This window comes from Kryptolebias marmoratus, linkage group LG6 (assembly GCF_001649575.2).
Source record: "Kryptolebias marmoratus isolate JLee-2015 linkage group LG6, ASM164957v2, whole genome shotgun sequence".
Lineage (NCBI taxonomy): Eukaryota > Metazoa > Chordata > Actinopteri > Cyprinodontiformes > Rivulidae > Kryptolebias > Kryptolebias marmoratus.
In genome coordinates this window covers 27,974,320-27,985,053 of record NC_051435.1, presented here as the reverse complement: position 1 = coordinate 27,985,053, position 10,734 = coordinate 27,974,320, and the positions used below count along the sequence as shown (strand labels likewise).

Here is a 10,734-nt window from a genome sequence, read left to right as displayed (position 1 = left end):
TTCAGTGTTCAAAACCTGGTCATTTCCTTCCATACCCCGCTGGTGCGTCTGCGTTCTGGGTTCGTCTCTGTCATCCCACCTCCTGACAACGATGAATTTTAACATAGCAAACAACAAAATGCTTTTTCTAAGTGAAAAGTGATGAAATAGTTTCACAGTTCTTAAACAGGGTTTCACAACCATCAGGATAAAGTTTTATGTAGTTCTCTAATTAAGTATAAACAATAATGTGAAAACAGTATGTGTTCCCTTTTTTCCTTTCTCTTCTCTTCTTGTTTTGTTTTTTTTAAATCTAAAATTCTAGTATCCCTTTGGTCACAAGGAGCTAAATCAAAACTTCCATTCTTTAGGCCACTTTCTTTTGGGACAGAAAAGAAAAAGAGAAAAACAAAAAAAAAGTTTTCTACATGTTAGGCCTTTAACACAATTTTTTTCTGAATAAATTCCTGCTCTTCCTACCAATCAGACGCTTGTTTTTAATTCAGCAGAAAAATGCCTCTGTAGAGGTTCTTTTTACACACACACTTATTTTATTTTATGTTTTTTTAGGAGCTCTGTTATGTAAACATCACACATGCACCAGCAAGCTGCCACTCCCTCCTATTTTTTTTGTTATTGTGTGCCTGACCTCATCTCCAAAGGCCAGATTTCTCAGCAGTATGAATTTAAAATGTGTGTGTGTCTTTGAAGCCAGTGCTGTCTTATTATGTATTATGTGATTCACAGTATCACTGGGTTTATTAATCACACACAAACTCAAGTCTAATTGTCCCATTTTTAAGAAAAATGGGTTTGATTTTATGGACAGTCATACCAATTCTCCTTATCTTCTGATGAGTGAATTTTATGACACGCCATTCTCACCTAGAATTTGCGTGATGAAATCGGACGCTAAGTTACCGTCTGATTCCACTCTCACAAAAACTTATAGGTAGCAGTTATTGGATCTGCTGCGCAGAGGGAGACCCAGTGCTTCAAGTATGCTCTGTCCCACCACTGATGGAGGAGCACTGCACAGCTGGGTGTAATCCACACCTTGACCTGCCAGTGCTGCCGGGGGTCCATTTGGAGGCTGTTGAACCATCTCTGCAAGGGCTGCAGATGAAGCAGCCCCAGGGGAGTCACAGCTGAGGCTGCCACCAGCATCCCCAAAAGTCTCAGCCACAGTTGGACTGGAGGTGCTGCACCATCCTGAAAATACTAAAGTAGGGACTGAATCCTGCCCACCCTCTCTGTAGTCAGTTGGGCCCGCATGGCCACTGAATGCAAGGCCGTGCCGATAAAGACCACCTGCTGGGCTATGATCAGCAAGCTCTTCTGATAATTCACTGCTATCCCTAGCACTTCGACATGGGCCAGGATGTTCGATTTCGCCTGATCTGCCTCTCAAAAGGAGGGGGCACAGAGGAGCCACTCATTGAGATATGGCAGGATTTTAAATCCTGACAGGCACAGAGGGCTTAAGACCGCCCTCATGCACCTCGTGAAAATTCGAGGGGCTAAGGAAAGCCCGAACAGCATGACCGCAAACTCGTAAGCCATGCTGTGGAAGGCAAACCACAGGTACTTACTGTGTTCTAGGTGGATTGGAACATGGAAGTATGCGTCCTTCAGATCTATGGACGTAAACAATTGTCCTGGACAGATAGTCTGAAGAATGTTGCATGTGTGGAGCGTGCAAAATGGCAGGGCCTTCAAAAAGCAGTTCAGCCCCCTGAGGTCCAACACTGGCTGAAGGGAACCATCTTTCTTCAGAGTTAAGAAATAGGTCGAGTAGAACTTGTGGGCCTGTAATGGTGGTGGAACCAACACTATGGCCTCGTTGTCCAGAAGAGTTTTTGATTTTCTGCAGCAGAACTGATGGCGGTGGGGGCTGACGGTGGAACTGCAACCTGTACCCTTGGGACATGGTGCTTAACACCCATGCATCTGTGCAGTGGGCCTCCCAATAGGCCAAATGCAGCCGTGAAAACCTTTTCGCCATCTGCCTGCAACCTCCGGCTGCATTCTGTCACCTGTTCCGGTCAATGATGGGGGGGTGGGGGGTGGCTCCTGTCTGGCCCCACCAGAGTTCCCTGAGGTGGAGCCTGTTCCACCCTGGGCTGACACCAAGTTCCTGAAGAGAATTTCATTCTATGACTCAGAGGCAGCTGCAGACTGCAGTTTACCAATTATGGAAGAGAAAAGGGTGACAAGAGTTATGTTTGTGTGTTGAGAGAGCATAGAACTTTCCAGAACAGTACTTAGAAAGGATATGTTAGAAAGGTTGTTAATAATGTGCTTGTTAGTGATAAGACAATTCCTGGAAAACAGTATGTTTGTTCTGTGTGTCCTGGGCTGTGTCCTGGGCTGGTTTCCTGTAAGTGACGTAGGAGTTATGTAAACTTGTGACCAATCACGAACTGGTCAGAAGTATGCAATACACACTAATGTATTCTGTCTGTTTCAGTATGCCCGGTCTCAAAGATGTTTTGGGATCTTTTGTGGAATTTCTGATGATGATAAGATGTGACAATTTAAAGGTCCCCAATGTTCTGGCAAAAAGAGAGAAATAGTGGCAGTCATTTATTTCTGTGTAAGAACTGCCATTTAATCCTACACAGTCCGGCCCTGCTGCCCAAACTTTGAATGAGTGGCGGCCCAAAATTGACAGCGCTGGTCTTGTACGTCCCTGTTTCCGTGGTTGTGGAATGTGAGGCCTAACTGGACTGCCTACGGCGTTCCAGTGCCCTCTCGGCCTCTGGCCCGAACAGCTGGCCCGAGACCACTGGCAGCCTCCGCAAACTCTCCCTACAATGATACGAGATTGGGGCCTGTGCCAACCAGAACTAACACAGGTGACCACTAGAGTGGATATTAATGGCTCATTTACACGGATCCTAATTCAGAAGTCCGGCTCTACTCGGCTCTACTCGGCTCGGCTCTATAAAGAATGCATCGCGTTTACACGACCAGCTTGGTCGGCAGCAGAGGAACGCCTCCTTGTGTTGTGGGGGCGAAGCCGCGGCGCGCGGGGGGGTGCGCTACCAAAACTTAGCGCAAGTTGTGTAAACAACGAAAGCGCTATGGACAACGTTGGCCCTGTGTTGTTGCTGTTTTTTAAACTTATGGGATTCTCCTGAGACTTCAGGAAGAGAGGCGCAGTGGAAGAAATGCTCTGGATGCCGCGATTGTTGCACGGAGTAGGACAGCTGTTATCCGCCAGAGATTTCAGGCTTTACAGCGCTTTCAGCTGGGGAACAGACGGCATAAACGTTGCAGGGTAAGCTAACACTGTTGTTTAAATTCCTACCTTCACTCTTTATGCTTGCATCTGGTCACACCCATGACCAATGAGTGAACAGGAGCTAAGCTTGCGCCGCCCATGCAGCAGGGCTGGTCCGGCTGGCCCGACTCCGAAGCAGGGACCAAAGAAGCAGGGACCGCCGGCGAAAAAATGCAGATGTAAACGCCGAGTAGAGTGGAGCCGGGACCGTTAGGGTCCGTGTGAAAGGGGCAATGTGACCTCATTCCCTGGACATGAGTCCAAAGGTCTAAAAGGTTGTGTCATTTGTATAAGTGCTGCTCCCACCGTGCCCGGCTGCAGCATCTGGGACTGAGCCAGGAGGAGAACAGAGGGAATTGCCGATATGTGCCATATGAGATGCAATGCCGTAGGCTTAGCACAAAAGGTCGTTTGTCACCCGACACTGGGTGCTTGGACAGCAGGCCTTCTCCTTCAGCATCTCATCTAGGGAAAGGACCAATGATGCAATGCAGTGATTCACAGGAGGCATGTGGCCTCGACCATGATCACCGGGGTTGCGCATGGATACCAGGGTCCGCGCATCCCTACCATGGTGGGAGAAGCTTCTAGGATCCCTCCAGCAGTGCTGAAGTTCCTCCAAGAAGGCCGGCGATGGTGGGATCTCGAATGGAGGGGCCACTGAAGCCTAGTAAAAAAAGGGGTTTCCCATGGGACAGACCGCTGGTGCATCGTCCACACCGACCCTGGCCAATGCTGCCAAAATAATTGCCCGGAGTGGGCCTGGTTCTTCCCTTGGGTCAGAGCTAACTAAACTCCTGCTGGAGTTTCCCGAACCATTATTCCCCTCCATACACGGGGGCTCCACCACCCGACCCCGGGGGCCTGGGGAGGAGTCCCTCTGCTCCTCAAGGGACTGAAACTCTGAATTGGAGGCACTCACAGAGATTCTGTCATCCTCTGCTTGGAAGACAGGCACAGGGTCTGGAGCTTTGAGGAAGGCCTTGAGCTGCTCCACTTTGGCCCTCAAAGAGCCCCCTTCCTACTGAGATGGGCGCACCAGCCGAGGACTCTTTTTACATGGGCTGTGGTGCTCCTCCATCAATGCAACCCCCTGCCTCCGAGAACACGGTTGAGGTGCTGCTGAGGGTGGCCACTCTGCCGCCAAAACTAGGTCCTCCACCAGAGGTAGCCTGTCCCCTCTCTCCAACAATGGCAAAATGCTGCAATTCATGCACAGGTCAGTCAGAGCCTCTCTGAGATGACCCACACCCAGGCATTTGGCACTCTGGTCATGGTCGTCCTCCACCTGAAGAGAAGCACCACACGCAATGCACGCCAACATCTTGCTCACAGACGTGGCAAATGCAGGCAGGCACCAAACCAGGCAAAGTGAGCGAGGACTTCAATAAAACTGAAGAACGCGATCAGACTTCCACACATAAGTGTGCGCGCCAGCCAGGTAACGTGAGCGAGCACATCAATAAAAGCTTAACAGCCAATCAGACTCGACGTATACCAATATGAGCGCTTGCCAGGCAATCCAAACAAGAACTATGCAAACACAGAACGCGGTCAGAACCTGCTAGCTACCCACTCACCTGCAAACCGCAGCTGTCCACCCCTCCCCGTCTGGACCAGGGAACAAAGAAGTGCCAGCCAGCAAGTTTCGCCAATGCCAGAAGCGGGTGTGGCGTCCGCGGCCAGATGCATCATCACCGCCTGCTACGACAAACATCCAGGCCGGTCCGTAAAAATAATGTCTGATAATGAACCGGTCCATGGAGCTAAAAAGGTTTGGGACTGCTAATGTGATTCATAGACAGAGACTCATTTTACAATTAACACTTTCAGTTTCTGTCTGAGTCATTAGTAATGTAGATAAATACAGGTTTAATTGCTTCAGTTTTTGTATCTGCAGCAAAAGCAGCAAAGTGAAAATGGCAAAAAAAAAACAAAAAATCAAATAAAAAGTAGATAAATTCTGATGTTGTTTTTTTTTTCAAAGTACAGATTGTAAGTTTTCCCACATTTTTCAAAATCTTTGCATTGTATGTAAAGTAAATCAACACTATTTTACTTGTGAAGAAATGTACCTTGGTTTAAAGACCTAAGAACAAATATTTTAGAATTAACAACAGCACCAATATGAATAAACCAAGATTAGGATTTATTTTTCATATTTTTGAAATTATCCCCAAATTAGCAGTAAATGATGACTTTTGTTCTGACTTGGCACTATATAAATAAACTGAGTTGAACTGATTTGAATGAAAATCCTACAACATGCATACATTTATTTGTTTGCAAGGCACCAGAGCAACTATGTGCAGATAACTGAATTTACAATTACTGTTTAATTTACTTTACAAAAGTTTCTGTAGTTCTGTACATTTTTTCCCTACTGTACATAATCTGAAGAAAAACAATCTGAGTTTAAATGTCAGGACAACACACTTTGAATAGCAATGGGAGGTGGACTTCCAGTAAATCACATGGTGTGTGTGCCACTAAAACTGAAAGTGAAAGTTAGTTTGTTTTTTTAAACTCACACTTGCTGTCTTTTAGCAGCTTGGCAGTGTTTCAGTCTGCAGCTACACCAGAGCAAAGGTAGGAATTCACACACAGTTGTACAGTTCTAACGAAAATATTAGTATGTTGCGTGTATTTTTCTATCATTAATTTAGATTCACAGAGCAAGCCGAAGTTTGGACACATCTAACATTACTTTTGAATGGGCAGATGTGTTCAAACTTAGTACTTAGGACTGGTAATGCATAATTTATTCATAGGGGGCACCGATTACTGTAGCTAATTGTTAGTTCTTAAGATTAAGTATTATGTTTCACTGAGAGTGCACAACACAACAAAATATCTGGATTAAGACAAATTATGGGGCTTTGTTCTAATGAGAACAAGAATAACTTACATTCTAGGTGAACTCTAGAGTGGGTGGCCCGAACCAACATAGGGATTTTTAATTGGTTGTGTTAATACTGTAATATACAGACTTCTGCACTATATACTTGTTAAATTGTGGCACAAAATATGAAAATGACAAACATTTAAGTTCAATTCAGTTTATTTATGTAGCAACAAGTCACAACAAAAGGATCTCAAACTTGTTTTTATTGTTCATATAGGTTTTGCATTGTCACTTCCTTGACAAAATCAAACTATTTTTCTAAATATCGTGTGTGACGGGGTCTGTGTGTGTGTGTGTGTGGAAAAGATTATTTGCTTGAATATATTTATTGCTGATAGGGCAATTGAAACTGAAAGGACAAGGTTGGTGTCTATATAATGCTTGCAGTGAAAAATTAAGTGGATCTTGCGTAGATGGATGTTAAAAACACAAAGGAGAAAAAAAATCCTACTTGTGTCACAATTTTTACACTATCAGGTACCAAGAAAAATAAAAACACTTACATGAAATAGTTCTGCTCTAATATGACAGAATGGGCATCAAATGTATAAAAATCTTAAAGTTGCTACATTGCGCAAATGTAATACTCTAAAAACAAAAAGTTTAATCCTGGTCACTACGTAAACAATCATTTCAAAATGAGAACAAAAGTCTGTTGCATTTATTTGGCAGCTGACCTGTGTGTAATTGTTAAAAAAAAAACTATTGGGTTCTAAATATTTTTTTATCCAAATTACACATTCTTTGTCTCTCATTACTCTGTATTAAACAAATAACACTCCTTGTTTCTCTTTTTAGGTATAAAGATGTTCTTCAGTCCTGCAGGTGAGAGAGGTCTGATTAGTTAAAGATATTCAATGAAGTGATTATTTTTGCTATGTTTATATTTTTCCTGCTTTATAATTTGTGAAACACAGTTAAGATCAAAACCATCACTTCAGGGGTAACCTTTGGGGCTGATGAAGTTCTCTTGAGACAAGTGTCAAAGAGGCTTCAGTTGATACAAACAAACCAGCAGGGAAGCCACGTCACCATCCTTTTTTGTCCAATCAGCTCCCGTGTTGGGTCGGATGTAGATGCAGCCATGAGTATGGTGTCAGGTGAAAGATTGTTGTACTGTAAATATAAATAAATATGGTTTTGTTTTTTATCAAATTGGTTTAGTTTTTCACTTTGAATGATGTTCAAAAAGATATAATATTCAGTCAGGTCTAGTTTTAAGTTCAGAAGTATGATGCCACTGCTGTAAGGAGGTCCAGGACTCCGCTGCATCTGTTATCATCTTTCTTGTATTGTCTGCAGGGGATAAAAAAGTCATTCTGGTTCTGATGCACCACACTCGAGATGGGAACTACTCAACTGCTGGAACAAAGTGGTCTGAAACCTATCCCAATGTCATTTTGGATGTTCACGTTCTCTACCATGAGAGTGTGCTAGGACTACTGGTGTGTTCTCAAAATACAGATGCAATAAATCAAATACAAGAAGTGTTACCTAAATACAGCGCTAATTCTTGGCATGGTAGCATTTGGAAGACCTGTTGTCCAATTGCACTGACTTGTGCATTTATATTCACATTGGTATCACTGGTGGATTGGTTGTACCTGTTGGTGCTACTGATAATAATACTGGCTGTAGTTCTGAGTAATTACAATAATACTTCCTGGAGTAGTATTTCTTTCATTTGGAAAGTTTGTTGTCTATTTGGCATGATGATACTACTGATGTCTCTGGTGTATCGTTGGAGTTACCATTCAGCAGCTGAAAGAAATTAAGAACAGAACACAGTCTAAGTGACTTAATTTGAATTTGTTTCATATATCAAATGTAGCTTATTTTTTCAGACACAACTTTAGTTACTATTATTTGGGCCAAATTAATTGTTTATGTAACAACTTTCATTTACCAAATGATTTCTTTACAGCTTCTGCTTCAAATCCACTTTTTATCAAACAAACAGAATGCTAGAAGTTTTTTTTTTTTTGCAGCTTTAGTTTGTGTCCTAAAATTAGTTATCATGTACAATGTAAAATGAAATAAGACAAAATCTGATGAAACATTTAAGACTTACAATAAAGTTTGAAATGAAAAAAAAAATGTCTTTGTGTACTTTGTATTGTATGGCGGATGTGAATTTGATGCAGTTTACCAGACCTCACTCCGGATGTTGATCCTATAGGTTTGGTACTGGAGATCTGCAGGCGTGTCCACTTCAAACTAGCCATCATTACCTTGTTGCATTGTCCAGCAGATTTTAGTGTCTTACAAGGACTTATATCTCTAAAACTTGATAGCATTTCATGCAAACACAAGTTTTTAAACCTTTACAATACTGTCCATTCCATTCCATCCTCTTCCGCTTATCCGGGGTCGGGTCACAGGGGTAGCAGCCTAAGCAGGGAGACCCAGACTTCCCTCTTCCCAGCCACTTGGGCCAGCTCCTCCAGGGGAATCCCAAGGCATTCCCAGGACAGCCAAGAAACATAGTCCCTCCAGTGTGTCCTGTGTCTTCCCCTGGGCCTCCTCCCAGTGGGACGTGCCCGGAATACATCACCAGGGAGGCGTCCAAGAGGCATCCTCACCAGATGCCCGAGCCACCTCAACTGGCTCCTCTCGACGTGGAGGAGCAGCGGCTCTACTCTGAGTCGCTCCCGGATGACCGAGCTTCTCACCCTGTCTCTAAGGGAGAGCCCAGATACCCTGCGGAGGAAATTCATTTCATCCGCTTGTATTCACAATCTCGTTCTTTCGGTCACTACCCAAAGCTTGTGACCATAGATGAGGGTAGGAACGTAGATCGACCGGTAAATCGAGAGCTTTGCTTTTTGACTGAGCTCTCTCTTCACCACAACAGATTGGTACAGCGCCCACTACAGGCACCTGTCGATCTCCCGTTCCATTTTTCCCTCATTCGTGAACAAGACCCCGAGATACTTAAACTCCTCCACTTGGGGCAGGACATCTTCCCCGACCCGGAGAAGGCACTCTACCCTTTTCCGGCTCAAGACCATGGCCTCAGATTTGGAGGCACTGATCCTCATCCCGGCCGTTTCACACTCGGCTGCGAACCGCTCCACCGAAAGCTGTAGATCACGGTCTGATGAAGCCAATAGGACCACATCATTTGCAAAAAGCAGAGATGCGATCCTAAGGCCACCAAAACGGATCCCCTCAACACCTTGGCTGCGCCTAGAAATCCTGTCCATAAACGTTATGAACAGAATCGGTGACAAAGGGCAACCTTGGCGGAGTCCAACTCTCACCGGAAACGAGTCCGACTTACTGCCGGCAATGTGGACCGAGCTCTGACACCAGTCATATAGGGACCTAACAGCCCGTATCAAAGGGCCTGGTACCCCATACTCCCGGAGCACCCCCCACAAGACTCCCTGAGGGACACAGTCGAACGCCTTCTCCAAGTCCACAAAACACATGTAGACTGGTTGGGCGAACTCCCATGCATCCTCAAGGACCCTGCTGAGGGTCGTTTTTTTTATTTACAGTTATTTTGGCAGAAATGTGAAATTCCTACAGGTGGTGCCCCAGCCTGCAGCAAATGGCAGCAATCCACTTTAGTTTTGGCTGTGTTCTGACTAGCTGTTTGCTCATCAGTCTTGTCAAAATAAAATTTGATTACTCCAAACTGAGGTCATTTAAAAAGCTGTCTATAACAGGTAAAACAATAATTTTCCATAACCTTTAAACAGAATCCCACTTCACACTGTCTGAACTAACCTTTTAAAACATCACATTAAACAATACGAAGCTAGGTGAGAATTTTGCAGCATTTGTGTTTCCAGAAGTTTAGTCATATTTCAGGGCAGCAGTGCATGTGTGAAATGACATGCTATTAATTCATCTTTATTTTTTACAGATGTAAAGGTTGTACTTAAAGGGTTAGACTAGTCAATTTTGAAGTAATATTCTCTCAAATAGTTGTCAATATTTAGTACCTTTTCAGCCATGAGATCAGTCATAAAGCACCAAATATGAAGACAGAGGCAAAAGTCCTTATCCAGGGTAGGCTAACTTCTAGCCTAAAATGTGACAGTTTGTTTTATTATATTTTTTCTTTAGGCTTACAAAACAACTCTTTCTCAAAAACAACACGCTAATGTGAAAGAATGCTATCTCTACACTTTTGCATTGTAGTTGGTTGCTGCATTGTCAATATGTGTGTTACTGTGCAAATGTGACCATGTACATGCCAATGGTGCTGAGGCTGTAAGTGTATCAGTTCACTAGGAGTTGAGAAAAGTTTTGAACTGAATAGACTCATTGATCAGGTGGACTGATACATTCTCCGCCTAAGCACCATTGGCATATATAAAGTCTATGTTTGCAGAACTTTCTTCTCAGCCATAGAGCAAGTCTCATATCATGATGAAAAATATTAGGACGCTCTCCACCGCACACCACACAGCAAATCCAGGAGGCCCAGATTAACACTGTCAGATTTGATTTCAACACTTTTAAAGTGTCTATATGGGTCCACACCAGAAAGTGTTAATTTAACTCTTTTTGGAGAGTTGGTACCTTAACTCTTATAAAGTGTCAAATATCA

At 43.8% G+C, this 10,734-nt stretch overlaps 1 long non-coding RNA gene across 1 annotated transcript; it reads left to right on the top strand.

The window, feature by feature from the left end:
• The first annotated feature begins 5,796 nt into the window (after positions 1-5,796).
• Positions 5,797-8,276, top strand: LOC112449840. Its single transcript, XR_005233258.1, has 3 exons — positions 5,797-5,854; positions 6,969-7,270; positions 7,473-8,276. It is a non-coding gene; the product is annotated as an uncharacterized LOC112449840 (long non-coding RNA).
• Positions 8,277-10,734: the final 2,458 nt, after the last annotated feature.